Source organism: Galeopterus variegatus, unplaced genomic scaffold (assembly GCF_000696425.1).
Source record: "Galeopterus variegatus unplaced genomic scaffold, G_variegatus-3.0.2 Scaffold3670, whole genome shotgun sequence".
NCBI classification, from domain to species: Eukaryota; Metazoa; Chordata; class Mammalia; order Dermoptera; family Cynocephalidae; genus Galeopterus; species Galeopterus variegatus.
The window spans coordinates 33742-57761 of NW_007729781.1; the positions used below are offsets into that span (position 1 = coordinate 33742).

At 37.6% G+C, this 24020-nt stretch overlaps 1 pseudogene; it reads left to right on the forward strand.

Moving 5' to 3' along the window:
• The first annotated feature begins 6286 nt into the window (after positions 1-6286).
• Positions 6287-24020, forward strand: part of LOC103601301 — a 21267-nt pseudogene continuing 3533 nt past the window's right edge.

The following is a 24020-nucleotide window of genomic DNA, read 5'->3' on the forward strand; positions in this document are numbered from 1 at the left end:
GGAGGAAACTGGAGTTTTCCTTGAAGCAGTTCTGAATTTGCTTTAAGTCAGTTGTTAAAATTTCAGGAAGTGGCCAGCAACAACACCAGCAAGCAGAACCATGCAGCTCCACCTAGCTCCCTCACCCCACCTCAGACCCAGGGGGGAGCACCAGCCTATGGATCTGACCCACCAAGTTTGGCTCAGAAGAACTCCACAGTGCTAGGGGCTCATTTTATGACCACAGAATCTCAAACAGGAACCAAGGTGGTTTAACATAACCACCACCACATCTACTGTCAAGCAAAGACAATTCACCCCCTGCAGTAGCAACCAGGGCCATTCCATAGCCAACCTCAGTGTAATAGAAGAAGCAAACCCCCTACCAAATGAACAAGCATCAGCAAAAAAATAGTAGAAGTACAAACAATCAAGAAGAAATGACACCACCAAAAGGATCCAGTAATGCCCCAAAGTAAGATTCCATGGAACAGGGAATCCTTGAAATGTCTGAAAAAGAATTTCGAGCAATGATCTTAAGAAAACTTGAAGAAACAAAGGAAGACTCAATTAGAGAACACAATGAAACATGAAAAAACATCCAGAATGTGGAGGAAATCTACAAAGAGAGTAATACCATAAAAAAAGAGTGTAGCAGAACTTCTAGAAATGAAAGACTCACTCAGTGAAAAAAAAACCAAAAACAACTGAGAGGTTGAGCAGCAGGATAGAGCAAGCAGAAGAAAGAATTTCAGAGCTTGAAGATGGTCTTTTTGAAATAACTCAGGCAGACACACAAAAAAAGGAAAAAGAATTGAAAATAATGAGGAAAACCTAAGAGAAATAGCAGACAACCTCAAGCACTCTAACATCTAAATTGTGGGTATTCCTGAAGGGGAGAAAGGAAAAGGTACTGAAAGCCTACTCAAGGAAATAGTAACAGAAAACTTCCCAGGTATAGGGCGAGATACAGACCTTCAGATCCAGGAAGCTCAAAGGTCCCCAGATTCAACCCAAAAAGATCCTCCTCAAGACATACTATAGTTAAATTCACAAAGCTCAAAGACAAAGAATTCTACAAGCAGCGAGAGAAAAGAGTCTGGTCACTTATAGGGGAACCCCCATCAAACTAATAGCAGACTTCTCAACCAAAACCCTACAGGCCAGAGGAAAGTGGAATGATGAATATATTCAAAATACTAAAAGAAAAAAACTGACAGCCAGGAATTCTTTACCCAGCAAGGCTCTCCTTCAGAAATGAGGGTGTAATAGTGTATTTCCCAGACAAACAAAGGTTGTGGGAGTTCACCACCACACAACCAGCCCTGCAAGAAATTCTCAAGGGAGTCATTCATCTGGAATCTGAATAATGGTGACCACCATCACAAATACAGAAGAAAGAGAAAAAGCCACAGTTAAAACAAAAATGCCAGCAAGAAAGAGAAAGAAACTAACTCATTCCACCTTAAATTCCCAACTCACATTGTAGAAGAAAAATAAAAGGGGAAATAATGATCTAAAGATATATAAGTCACCTAAACAAGTACCAATTAAATGATAGGAATTAAACAACACTTTTCAATAACTACTCTAAATGTGAATGAACTAAACTCCCCATTAAAAAGACAAAGACTAACTGATTGGATTAAAAAGCTAGACCCAAGTATATGCTGTCTTCAAGAGACCCACCTCACCTGTAAAGACACTCATAGACTAAAAGCGAAGGGATGGAAAAAGATATACCATGCAAGTGGAAACCAAAAATGAGCAGGAGTAGCTATTCTTATATTGGACAAATAGACTTTAAAACCAAAAACATTAAATAAAACAAAGAAGGCCATTATATAATGATAAAGGGAACTATCCAGCTAGAGGACATAACAATCATAAACATGTATGCCCCCAATACCAGAGCACCTAGACATATCAAGCAAACACTCTTAGACCTAAAGGAGATAGGATCTAATATATTAATAGTGGGTGATCTGAATACCTCTCTCTCAGAATGGGACAGGACTTCCAGGCAACTAGTCAAAAAAGAGACACAGGATTTAATCTATACCCTAGACCAACTGGACTTGGCAGATATATATAGAACATTTCATCCAACAGCTAAAGAATACACTTTCTTCTCATCAGCTCATGGTACATTCTCCAGGGCAGACCACATATTAGGTCACAAATCTAGTCTCAGCAAATTTTTAAAAACTGAAATCATTCCAACAATCTTTTCTGACCACAATGGACGAAAACTGGAGATAAATGATGAGCAAAATGCTGGAAAATATACATATACATGGAAAATAAATAATAGGTTCCTGAATGACCTATGGGTCAAAGAAGAAATTAAAAAGGAAATCAAAAAATTTCTAGAAACTAATGAAAATAAAGATACATCATACCAAAACTTGTGGGATACTGTAAAACTAAAAGGCAAATTTATTGCAGTAAATGTTTACATCAAAAAAATGGAAAGACTTCAAATAAATGACCTAATACTATGCCTCTAAGAACTTGAAAAACAACAACAATCCAAACCTAAAGGCAGAAGATGGAAAGAAATAATTAAGATCAGAGCAGGACTAAATGAAATAGAGACCCAAAAAACAATAGGTAAGATCAACAAAACTAAAAGTTGGTTCTTCAAGAAGATAAACAAAATAGACACACCATTAGCTAGATTAACAAAAAAAAAAAAAAAAAGAGAAGATCCAACTAACAAAAATCAGAAATGAAAAGGGAGACATTACAACTGATACCACAGAAATACAAATAATCATTAGAGACTATTATAAACAACTGTATGACAACAAATTTGAAAATCTGGAAGATATGGATAAAGTTCTAGACACATATAAATACCAAGACTGAACCAAAAAGAGATAGAAAACCTGAACAGACCAATAACAAGCAAGGAGATTGAAGTGGTAATTAGCAATCTTCCAACAAAAAAAGTCCAGGCCCAGATGGCTTTAGAGCTGAATTCTATCAAACTTTTAAAGAGGAGTTAATACCAATTCTTCTCAAATTATTCCAAAAAATTGAAACAGATGCTAGTCTCCCAAACTCATTCTATGAGGCCAACATAACTCTGATACCAAAACCATATAAAGATGCAACAAAAAAAGAAAATTACAGCCCAATATCCTCGATGAACCTAGATGCTAAAATCCTCAACAAAATATTAGCAATTAGAATATAGCAACATATAAAAATTATACACTATGATCAAGTGGGATGCAAGGATGGTTCAACATACAAAAGTCAATAAATGTGATACATCACATCAACAAGCTCAAGGACAAAGACCATATGATTATCTCAATAGATGCTGAAAAAGCATTTGACAAAATTCAACATTCCTTCATGATAAATACTCTCAACAAATTAGGTATAGGAGGAAAATATCTTAAAACAATAAAAGCCATTTATGACAAGCCCACTGCCAGTATTATTCTGAATGGGGAAAAAGTGAAGGCCTTCTCCTTAAAGACAGGAACAAGACAAGAATGTCCACTCTCACCACTTCTATTCAACATAGTACTGGAGGTACTAGCTAGAGAAATCAGGCAAGAGAAAGAAATAAAGGGAATCCAGATTGGAAAAGATGAAGTTGAACTTTCCCTATTTGCAGATGGCATGATACTTATATATAGAAAAACCTAGAGACTCATCAAAAAACTCCTAGAGCTGGTTAATAACTTCAGTCACGTTGCAGGACACAAAATAAATGCCCCCAAATCAGTAGCATTTATATACTCAAATAATGAATTAACAGAAAGAGAAATAAAGAAAGTAACCCCATTTACAATTGTCACCAAAAAAATATGATAGCTAGGGATCAACTAAACCATGAAGGTGAAAAACCTCTACAATAAGAATTACAAACCACTTTTGAAAGAAATTAAAGAAGATACAAAAAGACGGAAAGATATTCCATGATCTAGGATTGGAAGAATTAATATTGTGAAAATGTCTATACTATACAAAGTGATCTACAGATTCAATGCAATCCCCATCAAAATACCAATGACATTCTTCACAGAAATGGAAAAAACAATCTTACCCTTCATATGGAAAAACAAAAGACCCCAAATAGCCAAAGCAGTCCTGAGCAAAAAGAAAAAACAAAGCTGGAGGCATAACTCTGCCTGACTTCAAATTATACTACAAAGCTATTGTAACCAAAACAGCATGGTACTGGTATAAAATTAGACATTCAGACCAGTGGAGTAGAATAGAAAACCCAGAAATCACTCCTCAGACTTATAGCCATCTGATATTAGACAAAAGCAACAAAAATCCACATTGGGGAAAAGATTGCCTCTTCAACAAGTGGTGCTGGGAAAACTGGATATCCATATGCAGAAGAACGAAACTAGATATGCATCTCTGACCATACAATAAAATCAACTCAAAATGGATTAAAGACCTAGGTATAAGACTGGAAACTGTAAAATTACTAAGGAAAAAAATAGGTGAAACACTTCAGCAGTTAGGTCAGGGCACAGGCTTTATGAACATGAGCCTGAAAGCACAAGCAGCAAAAGAAAAAATAAACAAATGGTACTATATCAAACTAAAAAGTTTCTGCACAGAAAAGGAAACAATCAAAAGAGTGAAAAGGCAACCTACAGCATGGGAGAAAATTTTTGCCAACTATGCATCTGACAAGGGACTAATATCCAGAATATACAAAGAACTCAAGCAATTATACAGTTAAAAAAAAAAAAAAAAAAGACCCAATTAAAAAATGGGCAAAGGAGCTGAATAGACATTTTTCAAAGGAAGACATACAAATGGCCAACAGATACATGAAAAAATGCTCAACATCACTAGTCATCAGGGAAATGCAAATTAAAACTACATTGAGATACCACCTCACTCCAGTTAGACAGGCTATAATCAAAAAGACAGTGAATAACAAATGCTGACAAGGGTGTGGAGAGAAGGGAACACTACTGCACTGTTGGTGGGACTTTAAATTAGTGCAACCACTTTGGAAAACAATTTGGAGGTTTCTCAAACAACTACAGATAGATCTTCCACATGATCCAGCAATCCCTCTTCTGGGTATATATCCAAAGGAATGAAAATCATCATGTCAAAGAGATACCTGCACTCCCATGTTTATTGCAGCTCTGTTTACAATAGCCAAGATAAGGAACCAACCTAAATGTCCATCAATGGATGATTAGAAAGGACACTGTGGTATATATACCCTATGGAATACTACTCTGGCATAAAAAAGAATGAAATACTCCCATGTGCAACAACATGGATAAACCTGGAGAAATTATGTTGAGTGAAACAAGCAAAGCACAGAGGGATAAATACCGCATGTGCTCACTCATATGTGGGAGCTAAGAGAGAAAGGAAGGCAGGAAAGAAAGACCACAGCAGTGCCATGATCCATGATCCAACAGAGGGAGGGAACATTCCTAGGGCTACAAATTGGAGTGGAGGGGAGAGGAGGAGGTAGAGAGAGGTTGGGGGATAATTGGGAGGGGACAAAGGGTAAAAAAGTAATTTCTGGTAATGGGTATGTCCCCAGTATGAATCTGGCCCTCGCATCATGGGCAGGAGGGGGGACAATCAGCTTTGTATCTCATGAATATTCATAATAAATAAATTAAAAAATGAAATAAATAAAATGTCATGCTCCGGAGCTTGCAAGCACCAGGATGCCTGAGGTATGGTACTCGAACATGTAGTATAATTAAAACAACTGCATCTGGGGCTGGCCCTGTGGCTCACTCGGGAGAGTGCAGTGCTGGTAGCGCCAAGGCCACGGTTTCAGATCCTATATAGGGATGGCCGGTGCGCTCACTGGCTGAGCGTGGTGCTGTCCACACCATGCCAGGGTAGTATCCTCTTACTGGTAAAAAAAAAACAAAAAAAAAAACTGCATCTGGGATGCTGACCTAGTCTTCTCCAAAAAGGACAGGGAATCTTTGTTCTCATAGAACAATCAACCTTCCCATAATCCCCTCAAATCTCTATATAACACTGTTCTAAATATATGTTCCATTTGGGTGTTAATAGGAAACTATAATTTTAGTAAATGCTAGGTTCCACTAGTTAAAAGAAGGATAAGTTAGAGATTCCCATTTCAAGAGGGTAGACTGAAAACATCTGTTTGTTTCCACTTACTATCATTAAATGTATTTTTAAAAAATGGTAGAGAAAGTGGTCTCTAGAGGATGAAGGATTTTAGCATACCTCGGCAAGAAAAGTGCATGAGAGCCCCACGCTGGAAGAAGTCATGGAGTCCTCTTCCAGTGAGCAGCCTAAGGTGATCTTGAAGATGCTTCACTATTCACTTGACCCAGAAAACCCCACAAAATCATGTAAATCAAGAGGTTTAAATCCTCGTGTTCACTTTAAGAACACCCATGAAACTGCCCAGGCCATCAAGGGTCTGCATATCCATAAAGCCAGCAAGTATCTGAAAGATGTCACCTTACAGAAGCAATGTGTACCGTTCAGGTATCACAATGGTGGAATCGGTAGGTGTACCCAGGCCAAACAGTGGGGTTGGACACACAGGTCGGTGGCCCAAAAAGAGTGCTGAGTTTTTGCTGCACATGCTTAAAAATGCAGAGAGTAATGCTGAACTTAAGGGTTTAGATGTAATTCTCTGATTGTTGAGCACATCCAGGTGAACAAGGCACCCAAGATGTGCCACCGCACTTACAGAGCTCTCGGTAGGATTAACCCACACATGAGCTCCCCCACCACATCGAGATGATCCTTACTGAAAGGAATAAATTGTTCCTAAACCAGAAGAGGAGGCTGCACAGAAGAAAAAGATATCCCAGAAGAAACTGAAGGAGAAAAACATATGGCTTGAGAATAAATTCAGCATAAAAAAAACCCAAAAAAAAGTTAAAAAAAAAAAAAAAAAAGGTGAGTGGAGGAAGCCAGAGATAATGCCATATACAGAAGAGGGTGACCAGGGCCAGCGAGGAGCTCTTCCTGGAGGAACTCAGGGGGTTTCAGACCCAGAGATGGTGGTGACAAAGGACTAGCAGTCCAGCGCTTATCACCAGGCAAGGAAGCCAGAAAGCTCTCCTCTAGAGAAATGGACCTAGTTGGGTGAAGATGGGCCAGTGGTATAGGCATCCCAGCATTTACAAAATTCCCAGCCAAAGGGCTGTCATCTAGCCATGTACCCAGAGCTCCTCCTCAACTCTGCAATTCAGACCTAATGAGAAAACAAACCTATTTACACAACAGCAGAGAAAACTTACACTAGCCACCTACAAGCAATGGAGGCCTAGAACAACCTATAATCACAGATGAATGTGGACACTAGGAAAGTGAAAAAGTAAATAAAAAAGTGAACCTAGAAAATCAAGAAACACATGTTAAAACACTAATTTATATCACCATGGAGAAGATATTACATTTGTAAATCAAGAAAAGGACTCTATGAAAAAGGAATAAAAACCTATAAAGTGCTCAAGAAAATATATAATGCTTTTTGTTTCCTGTTGAAGAAATCTTTACCAGCCCAAACTTAAAACATATTCTTTTATATTATACTTTAGGACTATTATTGTTTTACTTTTCATATGTAAAACAATATTAATTTTGTGAGGTAAGGGTGAATATTTATTTTATCACATGTAGATATAAACATGACTCGGTTCCATTTACTGAATAGCACTCTTACCCCCACTGCTCTGTACTTTTGTCATAAATTGGAGTGTTCATATATGCGTGAGTATATTTCTGAATTTTACTTTACCTCTTTGGTCTAATTGCCTATTCTTGCATCAATACCACAGTGACACATTATAAGTCTTGATATCTGGAGTGGAAATACTTCAACTTTTCTTCTTTGTCATTATCTTGGATGTTCCCATCATTTTCATCTCATTATACATTTTAGTGTCAGTTTGTCACTTCCAAGAAAAAAATAAGTAAAGTCCTGCTGGGATTTTGATTGGGATTGCATTAAATCAATATAGATCAATTTTGGGTGAATTGACATATTTTTAAATCTTCCAATAAACAAACACAGCATGTCCTTTGCTTAGTTCTTCTTTAAGTTGTTGAAGAGTTTTCTTCTTTAAATTGTTGAAGAATTAACATTGTGAAATGTCTATACTACCCAAAGTGATCTACAAATTCAATGCAATCCCCATCAAAATTCCAATGACATTTTTCTCAGAAATGGAAGAAACTATCCAGACATTTACATGGAATAACAAAAGACCACATAGCCAAAGCAATCCTGAGCAAAAGAAATAAAGCTGGAGGCATAATACTACCTGACTTTAAACTATACTACAAAGCTATAATAACCAGAGCAGCATGGTACTGGCATAAAAACAGACACATGGATCAATGGAATAGAATAGAGAATTCACAAATCAACCCATACACCTACAGCCATCTGATCTTTGACAAAGGCACCAAGTCTACACACTGGGGAAGAGACTGCCTCTTCAGGAAATGGTGCTGGGAACATTGGATGTCCATATGCAGGAGAATGGAACTAGACCCATACTTCTCACCATATACCAAAGTCAACTCAAAATGGGTTAAAGAGTTAAATATATGCCCTGAAACAATAAAACTCCTTACAGAAAACTTAGGGCAAACACTCCAGGAAGTAGGATTGGGTACAGACTTCATGAATACGACCCCAAAAGCACAGGCAACCAAAGGAAAAATAAACAAGTGGGATTATATCAAACTAAAAAGCTTCTGTACAGCAAAAGAAACAATTAACAGAGTGAAAAGACAACCAAGAGAGTGGGAGAAAATATTTGCAAAATATACATCTGGCAAAGGATTAGTATCCAGAATATACAAAGAACTCAAACAACTTCACAGCAGAAAAGCAAGTAACCCAATTTAAAAATGAGCAAAGGAGCTGAATAGGCATTTCTCAAAGGAAGATATACGAATGGTCAACAGACACATGAAAAAATGCTCAGCATCGCTCAGCATTCACGAAATGCAAATCAAAATCACAGAGATGCTATCTCACTCCAGTTAGGATGGCTAATATCCAAAAGACTGAGAATGATAAATGCTGGAGAGGTTTCAGAGTAAAAGGAACCTCCCTACACTATTGGTGGGACTGCAAAATGGTGCAGCCTTTATAGAAAATGGTATGGAGGTTCCTCAAACAATTACAGATAGATCTACCATATGACCCAACTATTTCACTGCTGGGAATACACCCAGAGGAATGGAAATCATCATGTTGAAGGGATACCTGTACTCCAATGTTAATTGCAGCACTATTTACAATAGCCAAGAGTTGGAACCAGCCCAAATGTCCATCATCAGATGAGTGGATACAGAAAATGTGGTATATGTACACAATGGAATTCTACTTCTTTTATAGGTGATGTTTTTGGTGTTATGTCTAACATCTTCATCTAGCCCTAGATCTCAAAGATTTTCTGTTTTATTCTAAGAGTGTTACTATAAAAAAATTAAATATATATATATGTATGTATGTGTGTGTGTGTATATATATATATATGTGTGTGTGTGTGTGTGTTATTGTATTATGTTTTACACAGATGTTCACACAATATACTTTGAGTTAAATTTTGTATAGTATTGTGGTCAAGCTTCAGGTTTCGTGTTGTTTATTTCATTTTTGCTGATGGGTGCTCAGTTTCTCCAGCATCATTTGTTGAAAAGGCTATCTTTCCTTCATTGTATTGTTTTTGCACATTTGTCAAAAATAGCTTGAGCATAACTGTGCGAACCAATTTCTAGGTTCTCTATTCTGTTCCTTTGGTCTGTGTCTATTCCTGTGTCAACACTACACTGTCTTAATCACTGCAGCTACATAGGTCGTCTTATAATTAGGTAGAGCAATTCTTTCCACATTTTACCTTTTTTCCCCAAAACTGTTTTTGCTGTTCTAGCTTCTTTGCTTGTCCATATACATTTTTTTAATAAGCTTATTTATATCTACAGAAATATCTTCCTGAAATTTTAATGCAATCACATTAAATCCACAAATAAATTTGGGGAGAATTGATATTTTTACTATGTTGATGACCTCCAACTCATAAATATGGTCCAACTCTCTCCATTTATTTAGATCTTTTTTTGGTTTCTTTCATTTGCACTTTATAATTTTCAGCACACGAATTCTCTACATAAATTGTTAGACTCATACCCAAATATTTCTATTTTTTTTTTTGAGAGATTATAGGATAATATTGTTTTTATTTTTTTGTTTCCAAGTGTTATTGGCAGTATAAAGAAATACATTTTACTTCTGTGTGGTGATCTTGTACTTTACTTATTAGCTATAAGGTTTTTAAATGACCTATTTCCTATTGAGTGAGTTTTTAGTAATTTGTACTATTCAAGGTTGGTCCATTTTATCAAAAATGTTGAATTAATATGTGTAGAGTTTTTCTTAGTATTCCCTTATCATGTCACTTGCTACTGGATCTGTAGTGATATTCCCTGTTTATTTCTGATACTGGTAATGTATGTTATGTCTCTCTTCTTTGTTAGTTTTGCTAAACATATGTCAGTTATCAATCTTTTCAAAGAGCCAGTTTTGTTTCATTGATTTTCTCTATTGTTTTCTAATTTTAATTTCACTGATTTCTTATCTTTATTATTTCCTTCCTTCTACTTGCTTTGGGTTTACTCTTCTATTTCTAGTTTCTTGTAGTAGTAACTTAGGTCATTGATTTGAAATTTGCCTTCTTTTTTAAAGCATTTAGTGCTATAAGTTTCCCTCCTAGCACTGCTTTAATTGCGTTCAACATATTTTGATATTTTGCATGTTCATTTTAAATTTGCTCAATGTATTTTTAAAAAATTTCTGTGAGACTGTTTTGTTTTGTTTTGTTTTTTTAAAGATGACCGGTAAGGGGATCTTAACCCTTGACTTGTGAGACTGTTTTTGAACACTGGATTATTTAGAAGAGTGTTGTTTAATTTCTAAGTATTTTGAAATTTTTCTGTTATCTTCTGTTATTGATTTCTAGTTTGATTTTATCAGGGTCAGAAAGCATACTCTGTACAATTTCAATTCTTTCAAATTTACTAAGGTTTATTTTGTGGCTCAGAATATGATCTATCTTGGTGTATGTTCCATGGGCATTTGATAAGAGTGTGTTATTGGCTGGAGTGTGGTATAAATGTTGATTAGATCTTACTGGTTGATGGTACTGTTTAGTTGTAGTAATTTCCAAGGGGGTAGGTGAGGGTTGTTGAAATCCCCAAATATATTTGTGGATTTGTCTATTTCTCTATTTTTCTCACCTCTATCAATTTTTGCTCTAAATATTTTGAGGCTCTAGTTTTTCAGTGCATACACATTTGGGATCATTTTCTTGGTGAATGGATCATTTTATCATTATGTAATGTGCTTCATCTTTGTCCCTAGAAACCTTCTTTGCTCTGAAGCCTATTTTATCTGATACTAATACAACTAGTCCATTATTTTGATTGTTTGCATGTATACCATTTTTCATTCTTTTATTTTCAACCTACCATTTTCATTGCATTTGAAGTTTCTTTTAAACCGCATTTAGTGAAGTTATGGTTTTTTAAAATCCATTTTTCCCATCCCTCTCTTTTAATTGGTGCAACTAGATCAATAACATTGAATGTAGTCATTGACTTGAGGGCTTTTATCTGCCATTTTATTACTCAATTTTTTGTTTTGTGTCCTGTTTTTCATTCCTCTGTTTCACTTCTCTTGTCTTCCTATGGGTTATTCACAATCTGTTTTTGTTTTAGGATTCTATTTTGACTTATTTATGCTTTGAGTTTATTGCTTTTGTAGGTTTTTTTTAGTGGTTGTTCTGGTTCATGGGAAGATTTTCAACTACAAATTCAATTTCTTTAATAGAAATAGGACAATTCAGATTATTATATTTCTTCCTGAGTGATATTGGTAGTTTTGTCTTTCAAAAAATTGATCCACTTTACCTAAGTTGTCAAATTTATGGTTAGAGTTGGTTATAGAACTCCTTTATTATGCTTCTAATATTTGTACATCTGTAGTGATGTCCCCTCTCTACTTCCTGATATTAGTAATTTGTGTCTTCTCTCTTTTTCTTGGTCAGTGTGGCGAGAAATATATCAATTTTATTCATTTTTTTCAAGAAACCAGTTTTTTGTCTCATTTATTTTTTTTCCTGTTTTCCATTCCACTGATTTCTGCCCCATCCTTACTATTGTCCCTGCCTTTTTCTTGCCTTAGGTTTAATTTGTTGTAATATTTCTAGTTCATTAGGGTGGAAAAAACTTCATTCTTTTCCCATAGAAGCATCAGTACTATAATTTTTTTCTCTAAACACTGCTTTAGCAATACCCATTCATTATAAAACTTCTCAGTAAGTTTGGAAAAGAGAGAAACTAATTCAACTTGATGAAGAATATCTACAAAAAAAAAACTACAGACATTATACTTAAAAGGCTGAATACTTTCCCCTAAAATTAGGACCAAGACAAGTATATCCACTTTTACTACTCTTATTCAACACAGTAGTAAATTTCTAACCAATGCAATATAAAAGGCTACATATATATTTTTAAAGGCACAAAGATTTGAAAAGATAAAATAAAACTGTATTTGCAGATGACATAGTTGTCTACATAGAAATCCCAAGGAATCTACACTAACACTTCCTGGAAGTAGAGAGTTTGGAAAGGTTTCAGGATACAAGATAAACACACAAACACCAGTCACATTTCTATATACAAAGAATAAGTATATGGAATCCCAAATTAAAAACATAATACCATTAAAAACATAATACACATCTATTTGAATGGTTAAAACCCCAAATACTGACAAGAATAAACACTGATGAGGATGGTACTACTACACATCTATTTGAATGGTTAAAACCCCAAATACTGACAAGAATAAACACTGATGAGGATGTGAGGCAACAAGAACTCTCATTCACTGTTGGTAGGAATGCAAAATGGTGCAGCCACTATAGATAAGTTTGGCAGTGTTTTACAAAACTAAACATCCTTTACCACACAATCCAGCAATCACACTCCTTGGTATATACTTATTGAGTCAAAAACTTATGGGCCGGCCCGGTGGCGCACTGGATAGTGCGCCGCTTGGGAAGCGCGGCGGCACTCCCGCCCGAGGGTTCGGATCCCACATACAGACCGGTTCCCGCTCACTGGCTGAGCGAGGCGCGGGAGCAGCGCCGAGGGTTGCAATCCCGTTGCCGGTCCCCGGTCCGGTGCGGGGGCAACACTGAGGGTTGCGATCCGTTGCCGGACACGGAAAAAAAAAAGACAAAAAAAAAAAAAAAAAACTTATGTCCACACAATAACCTGCACACAAATGTTTATAACAGCTTTACTCATAATTGCAAAAAATTGGAAATGACCCATACGTCCTTCAAGAGGTGAATGGATAAACAAACTGGTACTTCATACAATGAAATATTATTCAGCAATAAAAAGAAATGAGCTATCAAGCTAAAAAAAAAGACATGGAGAAACCTTAAGTTGCTAAGTGAAAGAAGCCAGCCTGAAAAGGCTACATACTGTATGACTCCAACTCCATGACATTCTGGAAAAGGGAGACAGCAAAAAGATGTGTGGTTAGTAGGGGTTCAGAAATGTTGGGCGACTCAAATTTTTCACTGCTCTGTACATGTCTGTGAATGACTAAAAGCATACAAGTACTGATTTTTAAGTTAGCAAATATGGGATCAGCAAATGAAGATAGATTGCAATTTATCTTTTTCTTCTAGCTGCTTTTAAGATTTTCCCTTTATCTGGTATTCAGCAGGTTTATACTAATGTGCCTGTGTTTTTATTTTTCTTCTTGCTTGGGGATTATAAAGCTTGAATTTGTCATTTAATGTCTTTTATCAATTTGGAAAAATCATTGCCTGAAATCTCTTCAAATACGGCTTCTGCACCATTTTCATTTTCTTCTTCTTCTGGGACTCAAAGCTTCCACAAATGTTAGATTTTTGGACTGTCTCACTTATGTTCTTTTCTGTATTTTTCACTTTTTTCTCTCTTTAATTCATTCTGTGTATTTGCTATTGACATATCTTACAGCTCACTAATCCTCTATTTTGCTGAATCTAACATACTGTCAATTCCATCTGTGGAGTTGGCTTTTAAAATTTTTTAAAAATTATTTTATTTTTCAAAAACATATACCATATAATTTATCACCTTAATGATTTTTAAGTGTTCAATAGTGATAAGTACAATACACTGTTGTGCAATCAAACTCCAGTACTCTTTTATCTTGCAAAACTAAAACTATAACAATTAAGCAATTCCTTATTCTTTCCTCTCCCAGCTCTTGGCAACCACCATTCTACTCTCCGCCTCTATAAATTTGACTATACAAGGTATCTCATATAAGTGAAATCATACAGTAATTGTCTTTTTGTAACCGGCTTATTTCACTTAGTGTAATGTCCTTAAGGTTTACACATGTAACGTGTCAGAATTTCCTTTTAAGGTTGAATGTTTCACTGTATGGATATACCACATTTGTTCATCAATTCCTCTGCTGATGAACACTTGGGTGTTTTGTTTAATAATAGCCATCCAATGGGTGTGAAATGGTATCTCACAGTGGTTTTGATTTGCATTTCTCTAATGATTAGTGATGTTGAACATTTTTTCATGTGCTTCTTGGCCATTTGAATATCTTCTTTGGAGAAATGCCTATTCAAGTCCATTGCCCTTTTTTTTAAAAAAGGTAGTTATTTTTATTTTCATTTTGCTTTTACATTTTATGATGCTGCACAGCAGTTGGGAGGTGGAGAGGGAAAAGGGGAAGGAAATGGGATGGAAAGAGGAAGAGGGGCAGGATTGAGGCCTGTGGCATCCCTCTTATTCCACAAGGGAGACCAGGGGGCTTCCAGCAGTGGTTTGATCATTGCCAGGCTATGTGCAGACGTCATGGGGGTGGGGCAAAAGCGCTTGCCCCCACTACCACAGCTTGGGAACTTGGGGCCTCTCTTGCTGCGGCTTGGTGGTCATTGCTGGGCTGGTTGGATGTGTCAGGGGGTGTGGCCAAGGCCCAAGGTCCCCCACCACCCCAGCTCAGGAGAGCCTGGGCATTGCCCATTTTTTAATCAGATTGCTTTTTGTTGTCATTGTGTTGTAACAGTTCTTTATATATATATTCTAGATATTAACTCCTTATCAGATATGTGATTTGCAAATATTTTCTCCCATTCTGTGAGTTTTCTTTTCACATCCATGGAATTTTTAACAGTAATTTCTCATCAAATTCTCATTTGATTCTATTTCATTGGTTCCAGTTCTCTGCAAATATTTCCAATCTTTGTTTCTATTTTGTTGAACATGATAATTAAATGATCAAATTTAACTCCAGTATCTGCATCCCCTGAAGTTTTCTTTCTATAGTATTTTTTACTGGTTTATTTTATTTTATTTTATTTTTTTGCCATTTCTTGATTTTTTATTGCATGCTGGACATTTGCGATATGAAAAATTATAGACAAAATTTGAGGCTCACTAATGTTATTTTCCTCAGAAGAGAATCTATTTTGCTTTCTGGAAGGCAGCTAGAGTAGGGGAAAATCACCTCATCAAGTCTGGGATTTAGTTGATTCGAAGTTGGTTTTAGTTTTTTGTGAGGACCAGTCTTTTTTGGCTTTGCTCTAAGATGTAGCTCCTCCGTGGTACTAATAGGAAGCCTGGGGTGTTCGCTAGAGCCTCTCTTACTTAGTGGGCCATTACCTGAAATTTTTGTCTCTCCAAACTCATAAGACTGCTAAAAGTTCTGCTTTATTTCCTTGCTTCTTAGTTTGAACCCATGCTGCATATGAATCAGCAATTGTCTGAGGAGAAAAGTGGAAAAAAATGTTGGTCCATCTCAATTTGGCTTTTCTTTCTCTGGGATGTTAGACTTTCAAGTCTTAGCTTCCTTGGTAGCCCTGACAACTGTGTTTTGTCTCTCCAGTTACTACGAGACTGCTGAAAGCTCAATTCAGGTTCCCAGCCTACTAGTTGCTATTATCTGCTTTTGGACCATAACACTTTCAAATGAGCAAACCTCTCATGAGTAGCAGCATTACAGAATACCAGGCTCACCTCTGTGTCCTTCCTTCTCTCTGGCATCACAGCCCCTAAGTCCAATGCTTTCAAAAGATTTGTTTTGTATTCTTTTTGACAAAAAAAAAAAAAAAAATTATTCTAATTGTTCTCAGTGGTCTGGAACATACTATTCTGATGCCCTTGCCTGAGCTTAAAAAAATTAAAAAATGACTGCCAAAATGAAAAAAAAAAAACCAATTAAGAGGCTGAAAGTCAAAGTCAAGATTTTTCAGTAAATAAGCAGAAACAGAAAGTCAAAAACTTTAATCAAAAAGATAAAGAGAAAAAATGAGACAGTGAATCCTCCACATAGAACATCCAACTAATGAATCCTTCCCATGTCAGTTAGTGAAAGTAGGGAACAAAATAAGATTAGACTTCAGTTTGAGAGGAACTACTAAATGTCAACTAGAATAACTGAAAAAAATCCAATAAGTGAATCTGAAATAAAATCAAAGTATTCCAAACACCAAAAATAAAAGAAAAATCCAAGATGCTTCCAGAACGGGGAAACTTTCAAGTAATAAGGAATGAGTCATACTGGTACAGAGTCCTCACATCAGCAACAACAAAGTGATAGAAGATAATGAAACAATATTCACAATTCTGAGGGAAATTTATGTCAATACCGAATTTTACTCCCTGGCAAATTATCAATCAATTATGAGAGATGGGATGAATATAAACATTTCCAAAGAGACAGGACCTAATGTTTTCTTCCCATATATGCTTTCTGAGGAAGTTATTCAAGGATGTGCTTCAAGAAAATAAGGAAAACAAAAAAGGAAGTGAAATCCAGAAAGCATCTGAAATCTAAGCCAGATAGGTAGAGGAGCAGTAATTATGGAAGGGAAGTCCCAGAATGAGATCTGACCAGCAGTCTTAGACAGCAACCAGTTCAGGCTAGAGCAGGAAGCTGCAGTGGTCCACAAGGGATGCTGCTAAGAAAAGTAAGTTGCGTTCTATTGACGATATCAGTGAAAGCCTGAACGATTTGGAAGATAAGACAAAGATACCATTTTTAAAAGGCACTTCAGGATTCTAGGAAAATCATGGTTAAAATATGAACCATATTTGAGCAATTAATTGAATATAGGAAAAGATAACCCCTTTGATCCAGATAAGAAATATCCTCATTTTGGTGGTATAGAGATCAGAACATTTAACTGTAGAGGTGCAGGTAGTTCTAGCAATCCCTTGACTACGCAGAGAATAATATTTAGAGCAGGAATAAGGTAAACACTATAAATCTATTTTCAACTTTCATAAACAGGTTAAAGACAAAGCACAGAAGTCTTAAATATAGTAACAAGACTAAGTTCAAATGTTATCAAGTATGAAATTGTAAAAAAAAAAAATCATAGAGACAGAATTTGAGAGGTGGAAGATGGAAAAAAGTGGTAAAGGACAGAGTACAGAGATAATGCCCTTGTCTTAATCCATGAGGTATTAACATGTGCTGACCAAAGTTGGTAAAACTAAAAAATAGATGTTCATGTGTTGTTTATTTTGATAGTCCTGGTAGATAGACAGGTATGTAATGAGTCAAAACTCATCAAAATGTACATTTTAAATGGTTACATTTTATTCTATGTAAATTATACTTCAATAAAGTTGACTTTTAAAAGTTGCTTAAGAACTAACCTTTAATTTGAATTTAAAATGTAACCAATAGAAGAGCAAAAATTTATAATTCTGAAAAGTTTGGGAGAAGAATAAGAAATGAGAAGTAAATTAGCCAAAGCCTTGTTTTTCTTGACAGGAAGTTAACAAGTACTTAAAGTTGATAAATCAAGAAAGAAAGCATTGTAGCCTATTTTAAAGTCCCTATTAAAATAATGCAGCATTTGTACATGACTGACAGACAACAGAAGATCCATAAATAGTCCCAATTACGTATACAAATTTAGTATATGATTTAAATGTCATCTCAAATCAATGAGGATAAGATGAGCTTTTTAATGTGTTAAGGGATATCAAGATAATCATATGGAAAAGATAACATTAGATTCATTCCTCACACTGTATATCAGAATCAATCCAGACACATCAGAAAATGAAACATTAAAAAAAGACAAAGAAGGAGGAAAGAACCTATACTAATACTAGAAGCAAGTATGAGCAAATTCCTCTATAACCAGGATTGGAACTTTTTCTGACTCAAAATCCAGATGAAATAAGGGAAAGCATGATTGTTGACTAAATACAAGTAAAATTTGTTTTATCCAGTGTAAAAAGTAATTTTAGAAAAGGAAAAGGAGGGGCCGGCCCGGTGGTGCACTGCTACAGTGCGCCGCTTGGGAGTGCGGCGGCGCTCCCGCCAAGGGTTCAGTTCCCACATACAGACCGGCCACTCACTGGCTGAGCGAGGTGCGGGCACAACACCGAGGGTTGCGATCCTGTTGCCGGTCCCGGTCCAGTGCAGGCGCGACACTGAGGGTTGCGATCCGTTGCTGGTCACAAAAGACAAAAAAAAAAAAAAAAGAAAAGAAAAGGAAAAGGAAAAATAAACTGGGGGAAATATTTGCAACTTATAACAGACAAAGAACTATCACTAACATATGGATTTCCTGAGAATAGTAAAGAAAAGAATAGAGAAGTGGGCAAGAGATAGGAGCAGATACCTCACAGAAAAAGAAATACAAATGGCTCTTAAGTGCATGGAAAAATGCTCAACATCGTGAACAATAAGAGAAATGCAAATAAAAATGATATTGAGATAACAGTTTCTAAGTGTAACATATTCTGTTGATGAGGCTGTGGGGAAACACTCTCCTCCATTTTTGTTGAGAATGAGAAATGGTATGACTTCTTCAGCGGGAGACTGGGCATCACTTAGAGAAATTACGTATTTATTTACTATTTGACCCAAAAACACTTTTAGGAGTCTGTTCCAAAGATATGGTGGCAAAAATTCAATCAAGGCATGTGCACAAGGTTATTTATTGAAGGATCATTTAGGTAGCAAAAGACTAGAATGACTGGAAAGACTAGCCAAACGCCTGTCAGGAGGGCCACCCAGAGAGACCCATGCGGCTGTCAGCAGCAGTGGGACCAGGGCGGGAGCGAAGACCGAAGACCGGCTGCAAAGAGGCAGGAGGGGCTCTCCCGGGTACTGAGTGTTCTAAAATGGATTGGGACAACAGCTGCATTACTGTATAAGTAGACTAAAACTCATTCACTGGACCTTTTGGATGGATGGATTTTATAGTATGTATATTATACCTCAAAAAAGTTGTTAAAAAATGCAAAGTATCTTTCTATGTGGCTATGGAGTGATCTCTAAAATATATTATTAAATAAAGCATGGTGGGGCCGGCCCGGTGGCACACTGCTACAGTGAACCACTTGGGAGCGTGGTGTGGGTGCAACACCGAGGGTTGCGATCCTGTTGCCGGTCCCGGTCTGGTACGGGCACAACACTGAGGGTTGCGATCCGTTGCCGGACACGAAAAAAGACAAAAAGGAAAAAAATAATAATAATAAAAAAAAATAAAGCATGGTGGCGAAAACTGAGGTCGGCAAGGGGTGAATACAAATATACAAACACATTTGCTTATATATTTTTCTAAAATGGAAGAATAAAGGAAAAACAAAAATAGTTACAGAGATAAGGAGGACACTAGTGGAGAGAAGGAAGCTTGAATTCTCTAGATTTTGTTTTGTAGATTTAACTTTAGAACAAGGTGATATTTTATACAATTATAAAAAAGCAATCCCTAAAAATCTAAAGCAAAATGAAATACCAAGCTGGTGGCATAACCACTCTAAGGAAAAAAATAAATAAATAAAAACCAAAACAGAACCCACTCCCAAACAAACCTTACACTGTTTTCAGTAATCACATTCCTAGTGGTGATATTATTCTGAGCCTGTTGTACAGGTATCATGGCAAGTGAATGATAGTTGGTGTTATTGGGAAGGGACTTTGGGGGTGAGAGAAAAGAGAGGTAGAAAATGATACTAAAGAGGTTAAAGGAATATCCTATCATTCTGAATTTCAGTATAAATTCATGATGCATTTTCCATCACACACAAAAAATCATCTTTACATTGAAAAGACCCAGAAAAATGACGAACTTAGTAGCAATGACTAACACCAGCACCAGACTGTGGTCCCCAAATACCATTTCCCATGAAAAGAACCCCAAGTCCTGGAGAAATGGCTGATTCCAGGCCAGGCAGGCAATGAACAAAACAAACCTGGAACCTGTCATGTCAGAACGCAAGAAAACGAGCAAAGACCACTATCGTCCTGTCTAAAATACCCAAGAGACAACTTGAAGAGACCACTGGCCAAAGCTGGGGCCATTTGGGCATCAATAATCCTGACAATAATTTTAAAAAGAGGCATGTATCAACCAATTACAATGTGCGAAACTTATTTAGATCTTGGTCCAAACATACCATTAAAAAAAACACTGTGAGATGAACAGGGACATCTGAATACTGAATGAATACCTTATGAAATTAAGGAATTTTTGTTAGTTTTTTACAGTGGGATAATGATTTAGTAGATTGGAAAACGGATACTGAAACATTTATGGATAAAATGATTTAATGTCTGGGCATTGCTTCAAAATAATCCATGAGGAAAGTGGGTGGGTAGATTTAAAAGATGGCCATAAATTGGTAATATTTGAAGCAGTGTGATGAATACATAAGGGTCCATTCTTTCTGTTAATTTTGTATATATTTAAGTTTTTCCATAATAAAATATTTTTTTTAAAGTATAAGCTTAGCCACTATTTATTTGCACATTGTACAGTAGACATGAAATTTGCTCCCTAAGGGCAAGAAATGGCACATTTTTTTTAAGCGATCAGATCCAATCTGATCCAAGCCCCCTCTGGTTAAAATGTGGACAAATTCAACCTCCATTGTGTCTGCAGATGACTGCTTCTCTGTAAGACTGTTCCAGAACCTTTGTGGCTTATGAGTTGACTGGAAACAGGAGGCAGGTCTGCAGTCTTCAGCCCATGGGAACACTCACTGTTCTAGCCTATGGGATCTCTCACCTGGGACTCTGCCTCCTGTGATCACACATTTCCATGACAACTCACCTCTTCAGAGGCCCTGTCACCTGGTGGGGGCTGGACAAGTCTGCACCTGCACAACTCCCCTTCTGAACCTGTCCCCTTCACCAGCTTCGGGAGGCTCGCCCTCTCACATTTGTTGGACCCTGTGTTATTCTGCTCAGGCTGCCATAACAAAATACGATAGACTGGGTGGCTTAAGCAACAAAACCTCCTTTTTGTAACTGTTCTGAAGGCTGGACATAGGAGGCTCGCCCTCTCACATTTGTTGGACCCTGTGTTATTCTGCTCAGGCTGCCATAACAAAATATGATAGACTGGGTGGCTTAAGCAACAAAACCTCCTTTTTGTAACTGTTCTGAAGGCTGGACATCCAAGATCAAGGTGCCAGCAGGGTTGGTTTCTCCGAAGCCTCTCCTTGGCTTGTAGACAGCCACCTTCTCACTGTGTCTTCACACATCCTTTCTTCTGTACACACGCATCCTGTTGTCTCTTCCTCTACTTATGACACCAATCCTATTGGACTAGGGCCCCACCCCTATGACCCCGTTTAACCTAATTACCACTTTAAAGGACCTATCTGCAAATACAGTCACACTGGGGGTCAAGGCTTCAACATATGAATTTGGTTGGGGTGGGGAGGCGGGGAGCATAACAGGTCCATAACAGATCCCTCTATCCCTCTCCCCAGCAAACTTCCCCAGAGGACCTGGACTCTTAAACAGAAGTCTTGGCAGTGAAGTTGTCTTCCAGGTGCCTGGCAACTTGCTTTGACCCTGAAATGCAAAATCCATCACTGCCTCTGGGAGGGCTGGCTTGGATGAGAAGGATCAATACAAGCTGTTCTAGTATTTCTCACTGCTGAAAGAGCAAAACATACATTATATTAATAATGACCGACAACAGATCTGGGTGTTAGTCTCTGATTCCTTCACGCTAAGGAATTTTCCAGTGAGGTTTAGGAAGTGTGAGCAAGTGACAACCTCTCTCCACTCTGGCCTGAACTCTCTCTGCTGGGTGTTGACTATGATTTCGAATGTGCCTTATCTTAACACATTTTCCAATGTCCTTAATTGTCCTATTTTTACTAACAATTTCTATGGAAGTGTGGCCCCCAGACCAGCAGCATCTGCACCATCTGGAAATTTGTTAGAAATGCAAATTCCCTGGCCCCACCTCAGATCTTTAGAATGAGGACCACACTCTGGGGGTGAGGCCTAGCCACCAGTTTTCACCAACCATTGAGGGGATCTGATGAATGCTCAAGGCTTGGTGACACCTGGAAAGGCTGCATAGCTCCTCCTCACCTTAGCCTGTACTGGACTCTTCTCGGTGTTCTGCAGGGTTCTCTATGCACCACATCTTTTTAATTCCTTATAGTGAACTTCCTTTTGGAATCTGAGCTAAAACCCAACCCTCTTCTCTCACTGTGTACAATAACCTCAGCATGTAATACAGGGGATCATACAGAGTATGGTACTTCATAGATATTTATTGAATAGACGCTTTAGTGCATAAAATCATAAAACACATTTTGATGCAGATGTTCTATATTTAGTTTTATGTAGGTTAAAAAGTAGGCTCTCAGAAAACTGAACTTGATTTCCTAAGTTGGAGGAACGTTGTCTAAAGTTCAGTCCCACGTGATAAGAAGCCATTACTTCTGGCAGATTCCAGGGTAAGCACTCTCTTATGTTACTCCCAACTCATAACAATGGCTTCCGCATAAACTATGTGGTAGAAACACCTGCATGTAGCTTTCTAGAATACCATAGGAGCATTAAAATTATAAATTAAGACAACAGAATTGTATTTCAACACCAGGAAGGTTCTCACCTGGACTCTAAGGAGAGAACCTGAATTATGGCAACAATAGAGTGATTCAAGAATGTGACACTTGGAATCTTGCTGCTCAGTGACTACACCATATGTGAACACACCATGAGCACTCCAGGTTACACAGCTACTGCTCCACTTCTCAGTTCCTACCACATGGGTCTTTGGTTCCATTCCTTCTTCTACAGATTACACAATGGCAGAAACCTGGGTCTGAACGCAATTTTGGAATGGGTTTCCCTCAAACTACAAGAAGTCCCCAACAACTTCATTTCCCAGCAGGATGGGCCCTAGCTCGCTCCCATCCACTGACTCAGAGGTTCCTGACTGAGCACCGTCCCCCACACAGGACAGGGCATTCTGTCTAAAACGCCCACCTGCCTCAGGAAAACACCCAGCTGCACAGATCCTACAACACTTGACTTCTTGTGGGATATGTGAAAAAAATCCCAGTTGATATCCTTCCTCACAGCTTTGAGGAAATCACAGTGTGGCAGGGAGACTTTCAGTGTTAAAACATGCCACATCAGTCCCTCAGGGAAGAGTGAGGTCTTCTTAGGCTTCAGGATCACCAAATTAGCCCCCCGCCCCCCATGATTTGCAAATTATGTCCTCTACCTATCTTTGACTCTTTCACATTTGTTTTAATAGAGCTAGGGAGGAAAAACCCGTTTTCTTTTTTTTTTTCCTTTTTGTCTTTTTTCGTGACCGGCAACAGATCGCAACCCTCAGTGTCGTACCCGTACCGGACCAGGACCGGCAATGGGATCGCAACCCTCAGTGCTGCGCCCACACCTCGCTCAGCCAGTGAGCGGCCGGTCTGTATGTGGGATCCGAACCCTGGGCGGGAGCATCGCCGCACTCCCAAGCGGCGCACTGTAGCAATGCGCCACCAGGCCGGCCCGAAAAACCCGTTTTCTAAAATCCAGGTTTCTTGATGAAAATGTGAACGAATGAGATGGATCAGAATCCCACCCCACCCCAGGCTTGCATACCAGCTGACATTCCAGTGGAACTGTGTCTCAGTTATTCTGCAGGGCTTTGACTCAGAAAAATTAGTGTTTTAACGCGATAGAATAACTGAAAAAAATC